This window comes from Canis lupus, chromosome 37 (assembly GCF_011100685.1).
Source record: "Canis lupus familiaris isolate Mischka breed German Shepherd chromosome 37, alternate assembly UU_Cfam_GSD_1.0, whole genome shotgun sequence".
Lineage (NCBI taxonomy): Eukaryota > Metazoa > Chordata > Mammalia > Carnivora > Canidae > Canis > Canis lupus.
Window position 1 is genome coordinate 8,924,950 of NC_049258.1, and position 25,849 is coordinate 8,950,798.

General features: G+C 38.8%; 1 long non-coding RNA gene across 2 annotated transcripts; it reads right to left on the minus strand.

The window, feature by feature from the left end:
• Window positions 1-1,029: 1,029 nt before the first annotated feature.
• LOC119877914 lies at window positions 1,030-25,759 on the minus strand. Of its 2 annotated transcripts, XR_005385208.1 has the most exons (5): window positions 25,633-25,759; window positions 21,886-21,953; window positions 9,142-9,259; window positions 3,178-3,246; window positions 1,030-1,230 (listed from the first exon to the last, which is right to left on the minus strand). It is a non-coding gene; the product is annotated as an uncharacterized LOC119877914 (long non-coding RNA). The 2 variants fall into 2 exon arrangements; XR_005385209.1 differs by lacking the exons at window positions 1,030-1,230; window positions 3,178-3,246 and adding an exon at window positions 6,278-6,430.
• Window positions 25,760-25,849: the final 90 nt, after the last annotated feature.

A 25,849-nucleotide genomic window follows, 5' to 3' on the forward strand; every position in this document is an offset into this window, starting at 1 on the left:
CCAGAAGTAGCTACCTATTTTATTTTTGTGTTTACAATTCCTTTGCTTTCCATAAGTTTTATCTACAAATGAGTATGTCTATTCCTAAGTCATATTTAGCTTGATATGACTTTGAACTTATAGGATATCATACTTTATGTTTGTCTGTAATTTGTTTTACTAACATTACATTTCTGACAATCACCTAAGTTATTGCATCTGTATAGTTCACTCATTTTTCACTGCTATATACTATTCCACAATTTGAATAAACAACAATTTATATACCCATCCTTCTGTCAATGAACATCTTGGTTGTTTTCAGTTTTTGTCTTGTTTTGTTAAATGTTTTTGTTCTTGTTTTTTCAGAAAGAGGGAGAGAGAGCACATGCCTGAGCAGGGAAAGGGGCAGAGGGAGGTATAGAGAGAGACTCTCAAACAGGCTCCACACCCAGCAGGGAGCCTGACATGGTGCTAGATCTCACAACCCTGAGATCATGATCTGAGGTAAAATCAAGAGTGAGACACCTAACTGACTGAGCCACCCAGGCACCCTGCTATGAACATTCTTAAACACATCTCTTAGTGTATAGATGTATGAATCTTTCTTGGATAAATAACTGAGTAGAATCACTAAGTTGTAAGGTACAGCAGATTGTGTTCCAAAGGATTCCATCACTTTACATTCTCTTAAACAAAGTGGTCTCCATCCTCCCCAGACTTTTGATATAGTCAGACTTCCTAATCATTATCAGTGTACTGGGATGGGAAGTAAAAATCCTTTATAAATCACATTCATTCATTCTTTGATGAATGTTCAATTAATTCTTAAGTTCAACAGATTAAAATTCCTTAAAAAGTTAGTCTCCATTTACACACATAAAAATAAGCCTTTTAAACTATATTGACAAATTTAAGACATCTGATTATCTCTGCTACTTTACATGACTGACAAGACAAACTTACAATTCAACAAGCACTACAGCTGCTTAAAAATTCCCCCAAAACTTAGTGGCTTAAAACAACTAAAATTTTGTTACGTGGGGTGATTTTTATAATCATAAATTCAAGCAGAGATTGGCTAAGAGGCTCATCTACTCCATCTAGCTTTGACTAGGTAGCCACTTGGTGGTATTCAGCTGATTGTTGAGCAGAGTTGGAGAGTGAAAGACAGTGTAACTCACTCATCGTGTCTGAATATGGATGTCTAGAAGGCTGGACTTAGGTGAACACTTTCCCATGCAGTTTCTCCTGCAAAGTAACCAAACTTCTTACATGGCTGCTCAGGAGGCCCCGACAGAAAGAAGCCCCTGAGCTTTTAATGACTTAGCCTCAGAAGTTCCGGAATGTCACTTCCACCAAATTCCATTAATTAGGCAGTCACTGAGTCCAGGCTAGATTCAAGAAGTAAGGAATTCAACTCAACCTCTCAATGACACAAATTTCAAAGAATTCGCAGCCATCTTCAATCCACATGGTAAGTAAGTTCTGCTCGCTAGGTCAACCCACAACCCTGTCTAACCCTATTTAACCTACAACCTTGTCTAACCCTGTCTACATTATATTCTAGAATTTGGTTTCCCAGAAAATCATGTGTGGCTAGGTATCTTTTTGAGTTTCACAGTTTCCTAATTTTTACTGTAAACATTATAAATTTAATCACCTGATCTGGGAAAATAGGATTCTGAACTTCTTACCCAGGTTGCAGTTAACCTCTTAGTATGTGACAACTTAATTTAATTTCATACACCATCACTACCCCCAATCTGGCTTGTATGGATTTACTTAAATTTTGTTTTTAATCTGCCTCTCCAGTCACAATTTTAAAATCATTGCATTACATTCTGTATTGGGAAAGGTCAGAGGTCCACAGATCCCAGAGTGTCCATGCCAAGTATATGAAAATGCATCAACAGGCATACAGGTAGACGGGATTGGGGCCATAGGAGCTATTAACTAGCAAAAGAGTCTTATTCCCAAAACATGCAGCAGAGTTGCCAGATCTGAAGGATGGCTCATGGGTTGGGCAGTGGTTATTTCAGTACTAAGCAGAATGAGCCAATAACTTAAATCTACTTTTCTGGAGGGGTCTCTAAGGTAGCGGCTTTTGTACAGTTCTCAGGGGAGGAGGTTGGGGAACCCAGTAATAATTGAGAATGAATTACTCTCCAGCTTTATTAATTTGAGGCTCAGAGGTAAATTTAAATTAGCTTAAAAAAAATAGTGTGGTATTTTCTGCAGACCTGAGTTTGTGGATAAAGATTCCCACTGGCCTCAGCCATAGCTATAATACTAAGTACCAATCCTTTCACTATTCCTTGGTGAAAATTCCGTCTATCATCCCACCTACCACCTCAAGCAGCTATTATAAACTTCTACCATTCTCCTCAGGGCCTCAACTCTTACATTCTCAACTGATGTTCTTGTTCCCAGATTTCCTATCCATCTTCTCCTAAACTTACCGATGCCATATGCATTCTTCCCTCCAGGGTCAGAGGAAGAAGCATTCCTCTGTCAGGAGAAGTAAGCTACTCCTCTTTAAAGCTGATTACCCTCCTGCCTTCTCTAGTACCTAGACTATCGATACTGTAAATTTCTCCAATCTGTTAGCCTCATCTATAAACTGGTGAAATCTTTTCCAGTCTTAATAAAATTTGTTTGGTCCTAAGTTCCCCTCCAACTATTCTGCTTCATCTCTCTCATTTTCATTGCTGAGTTTCCAAAAATACTTATTCTAAACTATTCCATGTCTTTAGTCTCCAATCCACTGTAGCCTGGCTTTAACACCCTTCCTACTTCTGCTAAGATTTCTCTTGGAAAGATAGCAAAGCCCAGACCCTAACTTTGGATTCCTTTTGACAGTTTTCAGTGCTGCTTCTACACTGTAAACTAAACCTTCCTTAAAGATCTCTCCTTCCTCTCCTGTCTCAAGGAATTCCTATCTCTCTGACTATTCATTCTCAAGTTCCATCATTGAATTCTCTCCCTGGAAATAATTCTTATAGGTTCTTCAGGGTTCTGATCTCGCCCAACACTGTTTCCACTTATCCAACATTGACTATTTCCTTGGGCCATCTTATATGCCTCCGTATGTTTAAATTCTAATTAGCACACGCCTTCTCCTTTGAGGCCCAGATCAATATATTCAAGTTAAACTCCACAAGAGGCAGACATAAGCATAATAGGACGACAACCTACCTTCAATAGTGAAGCCAGGGAATACTTTAGAGAAGCGTTAAGTCGAAACCTTAAAAAATTAAGAGCCAGCTGAAAGAAGAGCAGAAAAAGAAGTGAATCAGGCAGAGAAAGGCCAAAAACAGGAAGGTACCAAGAGTTGGGTTGTTCTAGGAAACCAAAGACCAGTATGGCTGAAACACCACTGGCAAAAGAAAAAACAGAAATGAGTTTCCTAATACTGAACCCACTCACCCAGCGCAGTGCAGAATTAGCCTGCTTACCCAGCACAGTGCAGCACTGGGACAGACCAGGCCTCTTCCAATCTTTGCACAGGACAGAGCCTGCCTTTAGAGGCACAGGGGAACATGTGCTTTTTGTGGGCAGGTTTATCACCCACGGGGCAAGGAAAGAGTTGAGCTGAGCATGCTCAGTAATTCTTCACAAATTTTCCAATCAAATAAGTTTTTCTACCTCTCCAGGCAGAATGAATAAAGAGGCAAAGATAGGTATTATCAAAGGAGTCATCATAATAACTATGATTATTATAATTATAATCATATTATATCAATTATTATGATTATAATAATCTCTATGATTCAATAATCATAGAACTTAAACCAGGCAAAAAGGTAGAAGGAAAAGGGGATTAAATGATAATGAAAATGTGTGGGGTCAGGGTACTGGAAGTCTCAATTAAATCGACAAATTGTGGCTGTGGTAGTTCTACAGAAAAGGGGAAAGAATAAAAGGACAATGGCCCGGAGCCAGATATCTACAGCCCAGATTTCAGTGGTACCAAACTTTGGTTCTGAGAGATTCGAGAAATGGCTGAGGTAGTGCAGCTGCAATGGAACGGAGGACCAGGTGTTGGAGGTGAGAAGATCCAGGAATAGAGACAGCAAGTGGAGATAAATCACCCACATAAATGACACAGTTCCAGAGATCACATAGAAAGAGGTGAAGAGAAAAAATGAACCAAAAGCTAAAGTCTTCAGTGGTTGAGATGGGAAGGAGGACATTAAATATTGGTGATGACGAGGGGAAGAAATGGAAATGAGTTTTGAAGAAAGAGAAGGGCATGAAGTGGTTTGCAAGGAGCTATGGATGCAAAGCCATCTACTCCACCTCTTAGCACTGAGGTGCTTTGGATGTAAGAGGAAAAACAGTTTCCACATGGACAGGCTGCAAGAACAACAGGATATCAGAGCTTTCAGTTAATGCAAGGAATCATTTAAACAAGAGGTTGAAGCTGTAGGGCAGTTTGCTGATCACACAATAAGACATTCTGGAGGGCATTTTGAAGGTCACAGTGAAAGGATTTGGGAGTTGAGGAAGGGGTGAGCAGGGCATCATTCAGCTTGTACCCTATGTCCTATTTGCACAGAATATAATGTAAATAGTACTCCCTGAGTTTTGCATCCAAAGGGCCCTGGAGATAATAACTTGAGCAATATGAGGGTGAGCATTTGGGGAAAGCTTAGCCCAAATAGAGATAAACAGGTAAACAGAGGTGTGAGACATAATAAAACTAGTTCTTGTGGTCCCTTCCCCCCCCCCAAAGATTTTATTTATTTATGTATTCATTCATTCATTTGAGAGAAAGCTAGAGAGAGCATGAGCCAGTTGGGGCCAGGGAGAGGGAGAGGGAGAAGCAGATTCCCTGCTGAGCAGGGAGCTGGTGGAGGGGCTCGATCCCAGGACTCTGAGATCATGACCTGAGCCAAAAGCAGATGCTTTACCGACTGAGCCACCAGGGCGCCCCCTATGTCTTGTAGTCTCTTAAAGAGGAGGTGGGGTTTTGATTCTAACATGATGTTTTCAGTATCTTTGTTGCTAATGCAGCCTTGGCAAGGGTTCATAATGGCTTTCTCAAGAGGTACTAAATCCTGATATTCTTACTTTCCAGCTATTTCTTAAGTTAATCCTCTTCTCTCTCTCTCCCCACTTGTCACTGACTTAGCTGGGGATTTTTTCTTTTCTCTGGATTTTTGCAGAAACCAACATCATTACTAGCCCTGTGCCACCTGTTGAGTCCTTTATTTTGCCACTATGTCAATGTACATGGCATTTTCTACCCACGCCATCCTTTTACACCTCTGCATGCCTTTGGACTCGCTCCTTTCTGCACTGTCTTTGCTCTCCTTGTTTGCCAGATAACAAAAAAAATTTGCATTTTGAGACCCACTTTGAGTACCATTCTTTCATGCTTTTACTGACCACCTCCACTGCAGTCTTACAAATATTGTTGTCCCTGGCTTCTGACTCTGCTACCTTGCAGAACTGATTTATATTTCTCTCCCCAGTTATGCTATAAACTCCTTGGGGCTGAGAGTTATTTCTTACACATATTTCTATCCATAGTGCTTCATACATAGTAAGGTCTCACTAAGAGATCATTGAATGGGTGGTACGGTTCATCAAATAGCTCATCCATCTAGCGTGTTTTACACCACAGGGTATCTCTCAATATTTTTCCTTTTCCTGCTACATTAACATCAAAGGATGGTGGTCCCCTGATTTCCTGTCCTGTTCAATCACAAAGCCTTTACCCCCTAGCTTTTCAAAAAGATGCTATCAAGTCTTTTGCTCCCTCATTTATGTCATCATTCTTTCTTTTCAACTGCCTTTTTCCTCTCTGCTGTGAAATATATTCAGGTTTTAATTACTCATCCATGATATCACCACCTTGACTCTGCTGCTCCTTGTAAATATTTTATTGTTTGTCAGATCTTCCTACTAATGTGAGTTGCAAAAGCATCTCTTTATTTTATTTTTTTGCTTCCTCAGCAGCAGCTAACAATCAAGACTGGATATACAGAGAAACACTCAAAAACAAAAAATGCAACTCTTAAGGAAGAAAGGAAATATTTTCCTAATACTCCATAATTTGGCAAGGCTAATGTGCAAAGGAGAAGCCAAATTTTAGAAATAACTACTTGTTTTGGCCCATTTAACATTATAGATAAAGGCCATCTTTCTCAGGCTGTGACTTGTAGGTGATGTCTTTGTTCCTCCAGGCACATACATAAAGTCCAGAAGGATGGAGAGTTCTGATCTTTGAATGATAGCACTTTGCAAACCTGATGAAAGGTATATAGTCCCAAGGAAAATGCACATTGTCTTTTTTTTTTTTTTTTTTTTTTTGCTTTAGCGTCAGGGGTTCACGGATCTTCTGAAACCCAACCACAGACCCAGTTTTGAAGTTCCAGTTTAAAATAGCAGTTATTAGAGATTGTTTCAAGGTTTCCTTTTTGCTCTTTATTTTCTAACTTTCCTAGAATGAAAATGGATTGTGTTAAAAATATATGTTTTCTAAAAACCACCCCATGCTATAGGTATACTTAAAAGATCTTGAAAAATAAATTCATTATACAGTGAACCCATCAAAGACTGACAGGTTTTGAGTTAGAAATGCTTGGCAAATGAGGCACTCAATTTTCCCATCTGTAAAATGGAGTAATTAATATTAATCAGTTGTTATGTTGTATAGATTAATACTCGCAAAATCCTAATAAATGTGATTTTTCTAAGCTCCCTCTGGGTAGTCTGTTATTTAGGTTGTACTTTTCTTCTCTGGATTGAAACAGATACAATGCCACAGCTGCTTCTTCAGCTATTCTGTTATTTTGTGTGTGTGTGAAAGAACACCTGCTTAGAATGTACCTAAGGAGTTATTTCTTTGTTTTTTGATAATTAAAGCACTGCTATGGTGATGGCTGACATCTGGATTCACTTTTAAAGACTTCACTGTGTTTTTCTGGCTCCTGGGAGATTCATGAACTATAATGCATTAGATGGAAATGTGGTGATGTGCTTCATTTTGCAACAGCAATTTTACTCTTGCTTTGTTATTTCCCTACTGCAATGAGTGAGAGCTGCCACTCTGTTACTGCTGCTAAGAGATTAAGGGAACAGAGTTGAGCTCTAGAAATTTAATATGCCATATAATGCCTGATTTATTTTGATTCCGGCTTTGACTTGAATTGATAAACTCACTTGGGACAGCTCTGCAGAATCAACATCCAGGGATTACATATATATATATGGTATGACATAATTTCTTTTGAGGGGAGCATGAAAATCTACTTCTCTTACTTATTTCCAACAGCAACAGAGAAACTAAAACTTGGCAGAAATATTCTAATATTACAATTTCCTCAAAAGTTATATTCCTCAATCTCCACTCATTTATAGCTCCTTAAATTTTTCTAAGATTTGCTTCCGAGAACTATGTGCTTTTGTTTAAGGCGATTATAACTTACATCATTACTGCCTCTACCTTGACAGTCTTCTTGGGATCTCACTCACAGGTATTAATACCAATGGAGACCTGTGGATCAGTCAGGGCTCACGGTTGTAAAGGACGTAAGCTAATTCTGGCTGAATGAGCAGAAAAGAAGCTTAAGAGGAGATGGAAAGACTCAGAGAGTTGCCGGGAGGCTGGAGGGACAGGTATGGAACTCAGCTTCCAGGAACAATGCTCACAACCGCGCTGTGGAACTGGCACAATAAGGAGGTCACAATACTACTAGCTACTGCCCCACAAACACTAAAAGCAACTGCTGCCAATTCCACTGCCCACTAAGGCCACTTCTGTACGAGGAATTTAACCTTGCAAGCACTTCCACCTCCAAAGGTCAGATGCCTTTGCCAGCAAATTGCTTTCCAAGCAGAATCTTTCCTTCCTTGAGCTATGAACTTCCAGTCAAAGTCTTATGCAGGTGTGCTGAATGTTGAAGGCCAGGTCATATGTCTGCGCCCTAGCTGTGAGAGTCTGGAAATCTCGTTTTCAGAGCTTACCTTGGGGAAGCAGCACTGACATTAAGATTGGGAATTCCCTAAATGTAGCGAGTATATTCAAAACAACCTGGGCAGCCAAAAAATCTGAAAATGTTTTTTGCAGGAGAGAATTCATATTTTGAGAATATCTGCTAAGGGCCAGGTGCTTTAAATAGATTACATTGTTTAACCTTCAGCAAAACAGATGTTTTAATCCTGTTTTAATGATGGGGACACTGAGGCTCAGAGAAATTGTTACTAGCTCCAGATCATTTTGTTGGTAAAATGGAGAATATAGATTCATGTCTAGACTTTTTACCTTCAGAATTTTTCTTGTCTTACGACATACCTCTAATTTCCACTTCTCAACTGCTAATTCATATATAAACATAAGTGGACCAAGTAGTGGAGCAGAAAGGGGGACTAGAAATAATAGCTCTAGGAGCAAGCAACAAGAGATGCATTAGTTGCAAGAAAACTTAAAGACAATAATAAAACAGACTACTTCCTCTGCCTGTGTCTCTGCCTCTCTCTCTCTCTCCCTCCCTCTCTGTCTCTCATGAATAAATAAATAAAATCTTAAAAAAAAAAAAAAAAAAAAGGGCAGCCCGGGTGGCTCAGTGGTTTAGCACCTCCTTTAGCCCAGGGCCTGATCCTGGAGACCCGGGATGGAGTCCCAGGACGGCTCCCTGTATGGAGCCTACTTCTCCCTCTGCCTATGTCTCTGCCTCTCTCTCTCTCTCTCTCTCTCTCTGTGTCTCTCATGAATAAATAAATAAAATCTTTAAAAAAAAGACTAAAAGTAGGTCTACCTTATTATTATTATTATTACCATTAACATGTAACAGCAAGTCCAAAGAATGTCAACAATAAAATACTCCTTTTTGCTGAGGTGAACTGTTCCCTACATCTTGGTACACCAGTATATAAGAAGCCCTCTACTTAATTTCCAAGGTTTTAAAAAAGAAGGTTGTTAATAAATTGTCATTGAAGTGCCTTAAACAGTTATATCTTCCTACAACAGACCGTAAAGAAAAAAAATAGACCATTTAGCACATGATATGCCTGGGTACCTTTTAATATTATTTCTAAAAAAAAAATGAGTTCTAATTTTCATCTTAGAAGCACATCTCTCCTCACCACCACCCGCCCACAAAAGAAATACATCTCTCCCAAGTTTAGCAGTGCAAGCAGAGGCTCTTTTACCTTCTAGTAGCACCAGAAGCTCTGATAATGAGGCAGAAACTCCTTGGAGGGTCCCTTTGGTAGCAGATGCTGTTTTGGCAAGGTGGTCTCGGTGAAAAGGAAGAAAGAAGGAGATGCACTACAGTGGAAGAGGAAGAAGGATCTCTTTAGGTTGGCATGAGAAAGACACTGTTTAAATGAATCACAGGCACAGAGAATTTGAGATCTTAAAGAATTACTTTTACCCCATCACCAAGTTTTATAAATTCTGTCTCCTAAATATCTCTCAAGTAAGTTCTCTCTTCACCTTGGCCTATTCAGGTGCTAATACTATTTGATCTAGACTACTGCAGCATTCTGCTAGCTGCTCTTCCTGCCTGTCATTAGGCTCAGCTAATTCCAATCTATTATCCAAATAACTGTCAGAGTGATCCATGTAAGCATGAGTGAGATCATAGAATTTCCTTGCTTGAAAACCTTACAATAACTTTTCTGTCCTTCAGCAGATGCCATGCAAACTCCTTTGCATGGCTCAGAATTTTTTTTAAGATATCATCCTTCCCTACTTGTTTGGCCTCATCCCTTGTCGTCTTTTAACTCAAACACTGTAGTGTAGCTAATCCGAGCTACCTGCACTCTAAATGCTCTCTTAAGGCCTCTCTGCTTTGGCATGTGTTGTTCATTCAGCAGCCTATCTCCTCTTATTTGTTGACCTCCGGTAAGTCTTCTGTCTTTTCCTGATTCATACTGCATTAAGCACTTCATACTCTTTGCTCCATTCCACGATAGTGTAGGTTTATTTTCATATTAGAATGTAAGTTACAGAAAAATAATTGCATTCTGGTCTGGCTTCTCCTACCATACATTTTTTTTTTAAGCAGTGGCTATGCCTTTTATCTTTGCCACCCCAGTGGTTAGTGAAGCTTTTGGTATACATATTATATACTCAATAAAATAAAATAAAACATACATGCCAGGTTCTACTCAGTATAGAAGCTGTCAGGGTGGTGGCAGTCTAGTAGCAAGGGCAAGTCAAACTAAAAACACAAGGCATAAGATATGCCATTACTGAGGTTTATTATTATTATTTGAATATTTTATTTATTTATTTATGAGAGAAACACAGAGAGAGGCAGAGCCACAGGCAGAGGGAGAAGCAGGCTCCGTGAGGGAACCTGATATGGGACTCAATCCCAGGATCCCAGGATCACACCCTGAGCCAAAGGCAGACGCAGAACCACTGAGCCACCCAGGTGTCCTGCTACTGAGGTTTAAATGAAAATCTCTGATTACTTTAAGGAGAGAACTCTCAGCTCTGGTTTTAGGGTGAGGTGGGGGTACAAAATTGACAAGGATCAAGGGAAAAGATGGCATTTGAGGTGGACTCTGACAAGAGGAACTTTGATACTTGGAGATGCAGCAAGTATGAGGAATAGGTTAGGTTACATACTGATATAATAAAGCAGAGGGTGTAACACAAGATCATAGAGTAGTCCCACTGAGCATGTAAGAGAATGTAAGAAAAAATCTGGAGAATCATTTAGGCTTTAAGTGCTGGCTAAGGAGTCAGTATTTAATTTAGAAAGCAACCGTAGTGTAATTAAAAGCAGTAATTAGCAGAAGAAAACTATTAGAGCAACCATAATAGCCTGAGCGAGGAGTTACAAGGTCATCTTTGACAGGTAGTATAGTATAGACAGGCAGACAGACTTGGGTCACTTATTGGTGGTATGATCTTGAACATGTTATTCAAATTTACAAACCCCAAATTTCCTCATTTATTTCAAAGGCTGTTGTGATTAAATTTATGTGAAGAGATTAGCACAGTGCTTGGCATGTACCAAGTGCTTGAATTAATCAGTGATAATTCGGCAGCAACTGATAAAAATTCAATTCAAATCAGCCTAAGCAAATAAGGGAAATTATTAAAAGGTTACTGACAAGATCAATGGAACAGAATAGAGAGCTCAGAAATAGAACCACACATAGATAATCAAATGATCTCTGACAAAGGAGCAAAGGCATTACAATGGAGTAAAGATAGTCTTTTCAATAAATGGTGCTGGAACAAGTGTACATCCATATGCAAAAAAAAAAAAGTCTAGAGTCTAGACATAGATTTTACACCCTACACAAAAATTAACTCAAAATGTAGAATAGACCTAAATGTAAAATACAAAACTAAAAAAATCCTAGAAGATAACATACGAGAAAATCCAGGTGGCCTTGGGTTTGGTGATGACTTTGTAGATACAACATCTGAAGCACAATCCACGAAAGATGATTGATAAGTGGGACATCATAAATATTAAAAATTTCTGCTTTGTGAAAAACACTGTTAAGAGAATGAAAAGACAATCCATAGCCTGAGAGAAAATCTTTGCAAAATACATATCTGGTAAAGGACTGGTATCTGCAGTATATATAGAACTCTTAAAACCCAGCAATGAGAAAACAGTTTAATTTAAAAAGGGCAAAAGATTTGAGCAGACCCCTCACCAGAAGATACAGAGACAGCAAATAAACGTATGAGAAGATATTCAACATCATATGTCATTAGAAAATTACAAAATAAAACAATGAGATATCACTACACATCTATTATAATAGCTGAAAGCCAAAAACACTGACAACACCAAGTGCTGGTGAGGATGTGGAACAGCAAGAACTCTCATTCATTGTTGGTGGGAATGCAAAATGGTACAGTCACTTTGGAAGACATTTTGGCAGTTTCTTACCAAACTGAACATACTCTTACCATATGATCCAGCAATTACACTTCTTGGTGTTTACGTAAATGACCTGAAAACTTTTTTTTTTTAAGATTTTATTTATTTATTTATTTATTTATTTATTTATTTATTTATTTATTTGACACAGAGATAGAGCACAAGCAAGGGGAGCAGCAGAGAGAGAGGGAGAAGCAGGCTCCCCACTGAGCTGGGAGCCCAATGTGGGGCTCAATTCCAGGACTCTGGGATCATGACCTGAGCTAAAGGCAGAAACCAAACAGACTGAGCCATCCAGGCACTCCAGACCTGAAAATTTGTGTTCACACATAAAAACCAGCACACAAGTGTTTACAGTAGCCTTACTTAAGATCATCACAACTTGGAAGCAACCAAGATATCCTTCAATGGGTGAATGGATAAACACAGTGTAGATACAATAGATACATGGATACAATAGAATGTGATTTAGCAGTAAAAAGAAATGAGCTATTATGTGGTGAAAAGTCATGAAGGAAACTCAAGAGCATATTGGTAAATGAAAGAGGCCAATCTGAAAAGCCTATTTACTATATGATTTCAACTATATGATGTTCTGAAAAGGGCAAAACTTGAGACCATAAAAAGATCAGAGATTGCTAGGGGTTCAGTGGAGGGGAAGGGGAAGGTGAGAGATGGATAAGTGGAGCACAGGAAATATTTAAGGTAGGGTAACCATTCAGTAGGATACTGTAATGGTCAGTATATGGCATTGTGCAGTCAGCAAGCTCCATAAAATGTAAAACATAAAAAGTAAGTCCTAATGTAAACAAGCTATAAACTTTAGTTAATTACAATATAATAATATTGGCTCATCAATTGTTAACAAAAGTATCACACTAATGGAAGATGTTAATATCAGAGAAACTAACAGGGTACCTTGGTGGCTCAGTCCCTTAAGCATTTACCTTTGGTTCAGGTTGGGGAGATAGAGGGAATATGGGAACTCTTTGTACTGTCCATTCAGTTTTTCTGTAAACCTGAAAATGCTCTAAAAATAAAGTTATAAATTTAAAAATTCACTAAGCAGTATATATGAAATTCATGCACTTTAATACAAAATGAAAGTGGTGCTTTAAAAAAAATGCTACTGAGATAATTCCCAGAAACAAAGACAGCTCAGAGCTTTTGGGACTAAACCTGGGAATTTGATTCTCTTTTGTTTTTATTCTCTGATAAGCAGATTTTCTTCACATGTCAGGAATAATGACATTCCCCACTTCCTCCACCCAAAAATGTCTAGACTGATATCTGAGGTTGGTGACAGTGTGGGGAATCTGGGACACTAAGTCAACTGGGCAGTCATATTGAAGCCTTGAACAATGGTGACCTGTAACATGGTAGCAAACAATGGGCATTACTGTTGCCTATTGTAAGAGGATGACAAAGGAAGGAGCCTAATGAAATTTTTAAAAAACTGAACTTATTTTCAAATTGTAGATTTGTGTGCCTTTATTCCAGAAAGATATTTTTACTGGGTATAGGATTCTAGGTTGACAGTTCCTTTTCTTCAGCACTTGAAAAACATTGTTATTTCCTTCTGACTCCCATGTTTCTGATGAGAAATTTGCTATCATTTCCCATTGTTTTTCTCCTATAGATAAGATGTGTTGATATAAAATGAACAAACCTTTTAGAATCTCTAGAAGTAAGAGAATTTTATTCAAGCCCAAGTTAGGACAGCTGCAGGGGATACACAAACTTTCCAAAGAAAAGAGTGCTCCTGCAAAGGAACATTTGGTGTAGGGTTATATACATCTTTTTACATTGAAAAGTTACAAATTGGGACGCCTGGGTGGCTCAGCGGTTAAGCACCTGCCTTCAGCCCAGGGCGTGATCCTGGAGTTGTGGGATTGAGTCCCACATTGAGCTCCCTGCTGAAGCCTGCTTCTGCCTCTGCCTGTGTCTCTGCCTCACTGTGTGTGTCTCTAATGAATAGATAAATAAAATCTTTTTTTAAAAAGTTACAAATTATTAGACAAAGGACACTTCAGAAAGTTGCAGACCTTAAGTTTCTAGTATATGTAGGGATGTATGACTTAGACAAGAATCAGGAAGTTTCTTTCTTTTTCTTATCTTTTGTGTTCAGAATACTCCTTTTTGGTTATGTAAACAAATCAGATGTACAGTGTGTGCTTGGGGCAGAAACAGACCCCATGCTTTGAGGTGTGGGTAACCAGCTGTGGAGTTTACCTGAGAACGGAATCTCATTACCCTTGGCACACTGAGGATACTTAAGGTCCTGAGCTTGCATACTGACTCTTGACCCTATTGTTCTCCAGATATAGCTTTTCTGCTCCCCGTCCTTGAGTTAATAGCCTCTTATACATCATATGGCATGATTGTAAAGTATTGTGTGGGACAATTCTTTTACTCTTTGATGTAAAAATGTTTTTCTCTGTTTCCCAAACTTAATCATTCCTATAGCTAAACAAGTAGATTCATGATGATTATTATCTGCTAGCTCTCTTAATAATAGCTGGATGAGACAAAGCCTCAGGGTCTGAGTGTTCTCAATCCCCCCCACCTCCAGATTGAAATTCAGTTTCTTCATATCATCATCTCCAACTATCTTGGCTCCATGGCACTGAAATTTTGTTGGGTCAATTTGACCTTGGTTAATGTTAAAGGAGCCTAGGCGTAGGGCCCACAAACATTAGAAGTTGAAAATTTCCTTTATCAGGTATCAGTTCTTTTTCAATGCTGTCAAGATTTTTCCTTTGTCTTCAATTTCCACAAGTTTAACTATGATGTATATTGGCATAAATTCCTTTTGCTTTATCCTATTTCAGGTTCATTTCAGATTCTTGAGTCTATAGGTTCTGGCTCTTGCTAAATTTGGGAAATTTTTAGCCTTTATTTCATTAACTACTTTTAAAACTCTGCTTTCTCTTCTCCTCCCAAACTCTAATGACATGAATGTTAGATCTTTTGTGAAAGTCTCACAATCCCCCATGGCTCTGTTTATCTTTTTCAGTCTATTTTCTCTTTGTTGTTCAGATTGGGTAACTTCTATTACTCTATACTCAGGTTCACTGACTCTTTCCTCTATTTCCTACACTGATTTTGAGCCCATCCTCTATGGCTTTTACGTAGGTTTGTTGTTTGTTTGTTTGTTTGTTTTTTGTCTTTAGTTTTCTTTTTTTTTATTTTTATTTTTTTATTTATTTATGATAGTCACAGAGAGAGAGAGAGAGAGAGAGAGAGAGAGAGAGGCAGAAACATAGGCAGAGGGAGAAGCAGGCTCCATGCACCGGGAGCCCGACATGGGATTCGATCCCGGGTCTCCAGGATCGCGCCCTGGGCCAAAGGCAGGCGCCAAACTGCTGCGCCACCCAGGGATCCCTGTCTTTAGTTTTCTATTGCATTGTTGAGACTTTCTTTGTTGAGGCTTTCTATTTTAAATTTTTTTTTTCAAATGTGTTTATAATTGCTTGGTGAAGCATTTTTATCATTGCTGCTTTAAAATCTTTACCAGAGAATTCTAACACCTCTGATATTTCACTGTTGGTATCCATTATTTGTCTTTTTAAATTCAGTTTCATATTTACCTCATTCTTGGCATGACAGGTAGTTTTCAAAAGAAACCTGGAATTTTTCATATTATATGATTCTGTATCCTTTTTAAATTTTTAAATTTTTTTATTTTTTGTATTTTTTTATTGGAGTTCGATTTGTCAACATATAGTATAACACCCAGTGCTCATTCTGTATATTATTTAAACTTTTGGTTTTAAACTTTGTCCAATACGACTATAGCAGGGGAGAAGGTTATTACCTTGCTACTGCCGTGTAGTGATAGAAATCCAGATTCCCTGCTTGGCCTGCTTTGATAATGGATGGGAGGAAGAGCTTCTCATTACTACTGGGTATAAACAGATGTTCTAGCTCTCCACATGGCCTATAATGACACTGTGGGCCCATTGTTGAGACCATTATTGCTGGGCAATGGTGAAAGTCCTGACTCTCCCTATCCACTGACAATGTAGGGGAAGGAGAAGGCTTACTACTGGTGATGGAGATAAAAGTCCAGGCTCTCTACTTGGGCTTCTCTGACACTATGCAAGCAGGGGTGTCGAGGCACCTCATTCAACCTGAGGGTAGAAGTCTAGGCTCCCCACTCAGCCTTTGCTTCTTGGGTGGCCCACAGTTTTTTTCTGTGATACTTTGCTGGAGTAGAGCAATTATTTTTCTCAAAGTTTTAAGCCTTGCCAGGCCTCCCCTTCCCTCCTGCTTTGTTTGGCAACAGCAGCCTTTTCTTGAAACAGTTGTTTGTGCCTATAGGAGTTTCTAAGTTGCTGGATTCTTTAACTTTAATTCTGTAATATATAAGGCAAAAAGAAAACCCAATATATTTACCATCTTGTTATTCCTTGACTCCCAAGGTCCCTAGCTTGTCGTCATCGTCGTTTTCGTCTTCTTCTTCTTCTTTTCTTTTTACCTTTCAGAGTCATTTTATATTTTATAGATAATGGCTTAGCTAACTCTACTTCACTTTTTATTTTATACCCCTTGTGCTTAAGTTCAAAGATCTCTGAATCCTAATACACCTAGAGTAGAGTCTGAGTATAGCTGTCTTAAAATATGTCCACAAGACTTTAAGCTGTATTACAAAGCTGTAATCATAAAGACAGTATGGTACTGGCACAAAAACAGACACATAGATCAATGGAACAGAATGAAGAACCCAGAAATGGACCCTAAACTCTATAGTCAACTAATATTTGGCAAAGCAGGAAAGAATATTCAATGGAAAAAAGTCTCTTCAACAAATAGTGTTAGGAAAATTGGACAGCCACATGCAAAAGAATGAAACTGGATCACTTTCTTACACCATATAAAAAAATAAACTCAAAAATGGATGAAAGACCCAAATGTGAAGCAGGAATCCATCAATATACTAGAGAAGAATTGATGCAACAACCCTTTTGACCTTGGCTGCAGCAACTTCTTACTAGGTACATCTCCAAAGGCAAGGGAAACAAAAGCAAAAATGAACTACTAGGACTTCATCAAGATAAAAAGCTTTTGCACAGCAAAGGAAATAGTCCATAAAACTAAAAGGCAACCTATAGAATGGGAGGAGATATTTGCAAATATCTTATCAGATAAAGGGCTAGTACCTAAAATCTATAAAGAACTTATCAAACTCAACACCCAGGGCGCCTGGATAGCTCAGAGGGTTAAGCGTCTGACTTTGGCTCAGATCATGAAGCCCCTGTGTTTGGTTCCCTGCTCAGCAGGGAGTCTGCTTCTTCTTCTCCCTCTGCCCCTCCTCCCAATCATACTCTCTTTTTCTCAAATAAACAAATAAAATCTTTAAAAACAAAAACAAAAAACCCCTCAGTACCCAAAAAGTAAAAAATCCAGTTGAGAAACGGGCAGAAGATATGAACATTTTTCAAAGAAGACATACAAATGGCCAACAGACACATGAAAATTGCTCAAAATCACTCAGCATCAGGGAAATACACATCAAAACCACAATGAGATACCACCTCACACAGTCAGAATGGCTAAAATTAACCACTCAGGAAACAAGAGATGTTGGTGAGGATGCAGGGAAAGGGGAACCCTCTTACACTGTTGGTGGGAATGCAAGCTCATGCAGTCATTCTGGAAAACAGTATGGAGGTTCCTCAAAAAGGTAAAAATAGAACTATCCTTCAACTGAGCAATTGCACTACTAGTATTTACACCATAATGATTTGAACCCCAATGGACCCCAATGTTTAGAGCAGCTATGTCCACAATAGCCAAAATGTGGAAAGAGCCCAGATGTCCATCGATAGATGAGTGGATAAAGATGTGTACATATATATAATGGAATATTAGTCAGCCATTAAAAAAAATCTTGCCATTTGCAATGAAATGGATGGAACTAGAGGGTATTATGCTAAACGAAATAAGTCACTCAGAGAAAGACAAATACTATATGATTTAACTCATAAGTGGAATTTAAGAGACAAAACAGATGAACATAGAGGAAGGGAAGGGAAAATAAAATAAGATGCAAACTTAGAGGGAAGCAAACCATAAGAGAATCCTAAATCTAAGAAACAAACTGAGGACTGCTGGAGGAGGGTGGGTAGGAGATGGGATAACTAAGTGATGGGCATTAAGGAAAGCACTTGAATGTAATGGGTACTGGGGGTTACATGCAACTGATGAATCACTAGATTCTATATCTGAAACTAATAATACAGTATATGTTAACTAAATTGAATTTAAAAAACAAAATAAAATAAAATACGTCCACAAGAGCATTGACATTCCTTCAGAAGTAAAGCCTAATTCTCCTTCCCTTAATTGTGGGCTAGACTTAGTGAGTAGTTTTTAACTAGTCTCCCTCCTCTCCAGCTCTATGCAACCACTAATCTACTTCTGTGCTATATAGATGTGCCGTTTCCAGATACTTCATTTAAACGGACTCATACATTATTTGGTCTTTTATAACTAGCATTTACCACTTAGCATAATGTTTTCAAGGTTAATCAATATTGTAGCATGTATTAGCACTTCATTCCTTTTTATCACTGAATAATATTTCATTGTATGGATATATCACAGGTTATTTATTCATTCATCAGTTAATGGACATTTTGGTGTTTCCCCTTCTTGGCTGTTATGAATAATGATACTGTGAATATTTGTAAACAAGTTGCTAAGTGGATATGTTTTCATGAGTATATACCTAGGAGTGAAATTTCTGGGCCACATGGCAAATCTATGTTTACCATTTGGAAGAACTGTAAACTGTTTTCTCAAACACCTTCACTGTTTCTATCAGCATTGCATGACATTCCAACTTGTCCACATGACTACCAACCCTAGTTATTATCTGTATTCTTTATCATAGCCATCCTGGTGGGTATAAGGTGGTAACTCTTGGGCTTTTGATCTGCATTTCCCTCTTGGCTAATTATGTTGAGTATTTTTCATGTCCTGATTTTCCATTTCTATATCTTCTATGAAATATCTATTTGGATCCTTTGCCCATTTAAAAATTATTTTTTTAAAAAAAATTTATTTGAGAGAGAGAAAGGGAGGGAGGGAGAGAGGAAGAGAGAGAAAGAGGGAGAGAGAGAGAACAAGTGGGGAGGGTAGAGGAGGGAGTAGCAGACTCCTCACTGAGTAGGGAGCCCAATGCAAGGCCTGATCTCAGGACCCTAATCAGGCCCTGATCCTCATGACCTGAGCTGAAGGCCGATGCTTAAACAACTGAGCAACCCAGGTGCCCTGTTATTTGTCTTTTTATTGGTAAGTGGTAAGTATTCTTTGCATATTCTCTATATTTTAGATGCAAAATACAAATTCCTTATGAGGTTCATGATTTCCAAATATTTTCTCACATTCTGTAGGTTGCTTTTCACTTTCTCCTGGTGCCTTTTGAGCCACCAAGAGTTTTTTATTTAGATGAAGTACAACTTATCTATTTTTTTCTTTTGACTCTTGTACTTCTGGTGTCATATCTAAGAAGGCTTTGGCTGATGAAAGGTCATGATTTACTCATATTTTTTTCCTAAGACTTTTATAATCTCAGTGCATACATTTAGGTCTGTGACCCATTTTGGGCTAGTTTTTATGTATGGTGTAAGAAAAGGCTCCAGCTTTATTCTCTTGCATGTGGCTGTCCAGTTACCCTAGCACCACTTGTTAAAAGACTTCTTTCTTCATTGAATTTTCTTGGGACCCTTGTTGAAAATCAATTAACTATAAATTTAAGGTTTACTTCTAGACTCTCAATTCTATTCCATTGGTCCATGTATCTCTCCTTATGCCAATACAACACTTTTTCTTTTTTTTAAGTTTTATTTATTCATTAAGAGACACAGAGGGAGGGATCCCTGGTTTAGCGCCTGCCTTTGGCCCAGGGCGCGATCCTGGAGATCCGGGATCGAATCCCACGTCAGGCTCCCGGTGCATGGAGCCTGCTTCTCCCTCTGCCTGTGTCTCTGCCTCTCTCTCTCTCTCTCTCACTGTGTGCCTATCATAAATAAATAAAAAAAATTTTTAAAAAAATTAAAAAAAAAAAAAAAGAGACACAGAGGGAGAGAGGCAGAGACATAGGCAGAGGGAGAAGCAGGCTCCATAAAGGAAGTCCGATGTAGAACTCGATCCCGGGACTCCAGGATCACGCGCTGGGCAGAAGGCAGGCGCTCAATCGCTGAGCCACCCAGGTGTCCCAGTACAACACTGTCTTGATTATTGTACCTTTGTAGTAAGTTTTGAAAGGGGGGGGGGGATCCCTGGGTGGCGCAGCGGTTTGGCGCCTGCCTTTGGCCCAGGGCGCGATCCTGGAGACCCGGGATCGAATCCCACGTCGGGCTCCCGGTGCATGGAGCCTGCTTCTCCCTCTGCCTATGTCTCTGCCTCTCTCTCTCTCTCTCTGTGACTATGATAAACAAATAAAAATTTAAAAAAAAAAAAAAGAAAGAAAGGGGGGAATTATGAGCCTTCCAACTTTGATTTTTTTTTTTTTTCAAGCCTGTTTGGCTATTCTTGGTCCCTTGCATTTCCATATGCATTTTAGGATCAGCTTGTACATGTATGCAAAAAAGTACAGGTGGGATTTTGATAGGGATTACACTAAATCTGTAAACCAACTTTGAGAGAATTGCCATCTTAATAATATTTTCTGATCTACAAACATGAAATGTCTTTCTATTTATTTAGGTTTTCTTTAATTTCTTTCAACATGTTTTGTAGTTTTCGGGATACAAGTTCGTCATCTCCTTTGCTAAATTTATTCCTAAGTATTTTTCTTTTTGATGCTATTGTAGATGGAATTTTCTTGATTTCACTTTTAGATTGGTTATTGCTAGTGTACAGAAATACAACTGATTGTTGAATATTGTTCTGGTATCCTACAACCTTGTTGAACTTGTTCATTATTTCTAATAGTTTTTAGTAGATTTATTAAAATTTTCTATAAATAAAATCATGTCATCCGCATGGTTTTACTCCTTCCTTTCCAATCTGGATGTTTTTTATTTCTTTTTCTTGCCTAACTGTCTGGCTAGAACTTCCAGTACAGTGTTGATTGGAATGGCAAGAGTAAACACTCTTATCCTCTTCCTGTTCTTATAGAGCTAACATTCAGTCTTTTACCACTAATGATATGAGCTTTTCATAGATGTCCTCTATTAGGTTGAAAAAGTCCCTTTCCCTTCTATTTGATAGTTTGTCGAGTTGTTGTTGTTGTTTTAATCATGAGAGGGCACAGGATTTTGTCAAATGCCTTTTCTGTGTGTATTAAGATGATCATGGGGGACACCTGGGTGGCTCAGCGGTTCAGCATCTATCTGCCTTTGGATCAGGGCATGATCCCAGGTCCAGGGTTTGAGTCCCGTGTCGGGCTTCCCACCAGGAGCCTGCTTCTCCCTCTGCCTGTGTCTCTGCTTCTCTCTTTGTGTCTCTCATAAATAAATAAATAAATAAATAAATAAATAAATAAATAAATAAATAAATAAAATCTTAAAAACAACAAAAAAAGACGATCATGGCATTTTTGCTTTTTATTCTTTGGTATGGTATATAATGTTAATTGATTTTCAGATGTTAAATCAACCTTGCAATCCTGGGACAAATCCTTTTTTTTTTTTTTTTGGTGTATTTTGTATGTTGCTCAATTTGGCTTGCTAGTATTTTGTTGAGGATTTATTAAGTTTTTAATTGATATTTCCTAACTTTTTAATAGCGGGTAAAGTATAATATATGTAAGAAGAGTTAGCTAAATCATTGCATTTGAGGGTTCATTGAGTGTTAAAGATAATCCATAAGGTCTTGATATGTTGTGATTGGATTTTGCTGAAGCAATGGATTTTGCTGAAGCATGTACTTAAATCATATGCTACAAGGGCAGTGGAAAGAGTGTCACTTAGCTAGCAAAATTAGCCAAAAAATAAGCTTTCAAATCCCCACATGCCTTTATTCTGTAATCTTGTTTTATTAGGCATTTTGGGTGGGGGCAAAATTATACACTAGAGTTGCATACCTCATCTGAAGCCTGCTCCTTTCAGTGTCCAATTCTGGTACAGAAGCTTATGAAAATACGCAACACACCTGTCCAAAGCCAAGAAAAACGGAAAAGAATTAAAACATAATTGGAATCTTTCAAAGAATATCAAATGGGATCCAATCCAAATTCAACGAAAAAATTTTAGGGGCACCCAGGTGGCTCAGTGAAGTGTCTGCCTTCACCTAGGTCATGATCCTGGAATCCCAGGATCAAGGCCCACATCAGGCTCCTGATTAGTGAGGAGTCTGGTTCTCTCTCCCTCTGCCCCTCTCCCTGCTCCTTCTCTCTCTCGCTCACTCCCTCTCTTTCCCAAATAAAGAAAATCTTTAAAATTAAAAAAAATACTAAAAAAAGAAAAAACTTTAAAAATCTTGCTTTCTTCACTCCTTTTCCATTCAGTCTCCCATAGGAACCCATATATAAGGTCTCCTTCCCACCTCCCCCACCCCCATTCTCTGCCATTCTGTACCCATTCATTTTATCTTTTAGGGGAGAAATTGCACATTTGTGGCCCATAGGCCAAATCTGGTCTATGCCTGCATTTAATTTAATAAAACATTTTAAAATAAATTTAATTAGTTGGCAAGATTTATAAATTAGGAAATGACACATAAAAATCTATGTATATGATTTCCTTTGAAAAATTTGAATTTGGGGGAAAAAAAAAAGAAAAATTTGATTTTGTCAAAACCTATTCGACATTTTACCACTGGATGGCAGTGAATAGTGACTGTCCCCTTGGAACATGGTATGTCCTCTAATTTGCTGTAGTCTTTACCACTCCCTATTGTATTACACATGGCCAAATTTACTATTTATGATACAGGCTTAACCTCTGTAGATATTGGGATTTATGACCTTTTAATGCTATCCTTTCCAATGTATGTTAATTACATTCTCTCAGATTCATTCCAATTTTGCAAATTTTTCTTATATTGAATAGTGTAACAAAAGCTCTGAAAGCCCCATAGGATCTTTTGAGCATTGTCTACTGTCTGGAGATAAGCTGTGGCCTTTTGGGCCCTTTAAGTATATTAAAATTCCTGTGGACACGTCCATCTGAAAAAAAGGAGGGGTAAACTCAAACAACTAGTTACACTAACTGCATATATGCAAGACCTTTTTCAGGGAGAAAAGCCCACCTCAGAGAGTGAATAAAGGGGAAAAGTGCTGGGCAGTCTGTGCCTGTCGTTGTTAGAAAAGTAGTGATTTACAATATTGATCTTCCTGGAAAGGAGAAGAGGGGATGGAGAAAGAAAACAGGTATTACAGTAATATCAATAGGACCTATGAAAAGCAATTACAATGTCAATGACTTAACATAAATGGCATGTATACCTCAACTGATGAGATAAGAGCTATCATTTTCTCTGGAAGTGGCTACTAAAGGCTCATGTAAATCCTTGACTGTGGGGGAAAAAAATTGTACTTACTTCAGTGTTTCTTTACTCTGACCTTCAAATCTTTATTTGTATTTCTTAAAGACCTCAATTATCTTAAAATGACTGGGACAACTTTGTAGTATTTAATATTTAACACAATTAACCTTCTTTATAAAACACAAGAACTTGCCATCCTCTTCAATAGTGACTGACTCAAAAGGTCAACCTAAAAACAAGACTATAAAAATCAAAAGCTACATTTGGAATATATGTATATGGGTTTTTGGATTGTATTTCAGTAATCCTCTACCTAACAAGAAAATGTAACGATATATATGTGATTCACAAAATAGAGTGAAGGTTGGTTTCCTAAACGTGATTACATATTCATCATTATATACTTGGCCTGTTTCTTTTTAACTAGTAATTGTTAAAAAGCAGATCTACTTAGTAATAATTAATTTTTGATTGCTTACACTATTATGATGTCAGATGGAACCTAATAATTTGGACCACTGTAGGTTAGTATATTACACCTAGATGAATTCACTAAATATATATAATAAAATTATATTTTATCATTTTTTTCAGTTGTGTTCTTACTTCAAGACTGTCTGGGATTTTTTTAAAAATTATTTATTTGGGAGAGAGAGCGCACACAAGTGGCAGAAGGAGAGGGATAAGCAGACTCCCTGAATGCAATACGGGGCTTGATCCCAGGACCCCAGACCATGACCTGAGCTGAAGTCAGACACTTAACAAACTGAGCCACCCAGGCAAGCACCGCCCCCCCCCCCCGCCCCCCTCAAGACTATTTTAAAATTTTTGATATGTGGAGCAAAGAAAACAGTGTGTATACTTCAATACATACATATATAGACTCAGAACAATTAATAATACGAAGTGCCCAGTTTGTCAACACAAAATGAATAGTCTTTTAGAATTTCTCAAAGAAATTAAGAGTTTTGTTCCATCCCAAATTAGGACAGCTGTCCAGGCGCACAATCTTCATAAAGAAGAGAGGGCTCTAGGGTCGCATGGGTGGCTCAGCAATTGAACGTCTGCCTATAGCTCAGGGTGTGATCCCAGGATCCCGGGATCAAGTCCGGCATCGGGCTCCCTATAGAGAACCTACTTCTGCCTCTGTCTATGTCCCTGCCTCTCTCTGTGTCTCTCATGAATAAATAAAGTCTTAAAAAAAAAAACAAAAAAGGAGAAGAGAGGGCTCTAAGGAAGGAACATTTGGTGTAGGATTGTATACACTGTTTACATAAAAAGCTACAAATCACTAGATAAAAGACGTTTCTGAAAGTTACAGACTTTATCTTAAGCTTTTAGTACACATAGGGGCTGCATGATCTTAATGTTATGGGAACCAGGGACATGTTGTTTTTGTTTTTTTTTTTAAACTCCTTTATGTATGAAATGCTGCTCGATTGATTGATTGATTGATTTTTTAAGTGAAGCAGATGTACAAGGGGTGCTCAGGACAGAAACAGAGCCCAAGCTTTGAGGTTTTTGCTGACTCTGGCAAATGTTAGATGTAACATTTCCCCGGGGAGCCCATGAGCAGGCCCACAAACATTAAAAGTTGAAAGTTCCCTTTAAGTTATCAAGTTCAATTCCTGATCTATAGTAAGGCATCGTCAGTACATGGCGGCCATAGCTATTATAATTCTCACCGCTATTGTCTCCTATAAGGCTCCTTAGGGTGCCTCGCCTCACAAACAGCTGCATATATGGAGGAGCCGTCCTCCTCCCATCTTTGGCATACACTTGGCCAAATCTTACTCCTACACACCTGGCCACAGACGGTTGTTGGACGTCTCATCACTTTCCTACTGTGCAAAGTGGTTTTTGGAAGCTCTAAAATAGCAGATCCCGGGCAGCCCGGGTGGCTCAGCGGTTTAGCGCCCCCTTCAGCCCAGGGTGTGACCCTGGAGACCAGGGATCGAGTCCCACGTCGGGCTCCCTGCGTGGAGCCTGCTTCTCCCGCTGCCTGTGTCTCTGCCTCTCTCTCTCTCTGTCTCTCATGAACAAATAAATAAAACCTTAAAAAATAAGATAAAAAAGAAATAAACTAGCAAATCCCGTTGGCTGCAAACACAGCAGGAAATAAACGCCTTTGGCCCACTTTAGCTGTCCCAGTCCATGCGTCCTGTTCCCCCACCTCCAACCAAAGGTGCGTTAGATAGATTTCGTATCTAACCATCAATTCCCATGAACCTAGAAATCTTGTCTATCTACAATGAAAACTCAAGCTTGTGAGAAAAGGGAGATTCTCTTTCTTTGGGGCTCCAAGAACTATATATTAAAAAAAAAAAAAAACAACACACCTCACCTGAAAGGTGAGCCTACAGAGACGGGAGCACAGTTTACTGAAAACCCTACCCAGCGACTGGACCCACTCCAGCTGCGGCCCCTCCTTCGGAGCCCGGAGCTCGCTCCCTCTTCCTTGGCTCTGCTCCCGCCCTGCCCCAGGCTGCCGTTCGAACTTCCCGCGCAGCAGAACCTACCAATCAGGAACGCCTTCCCTCGGGCCACGCCCCTCCCCAACC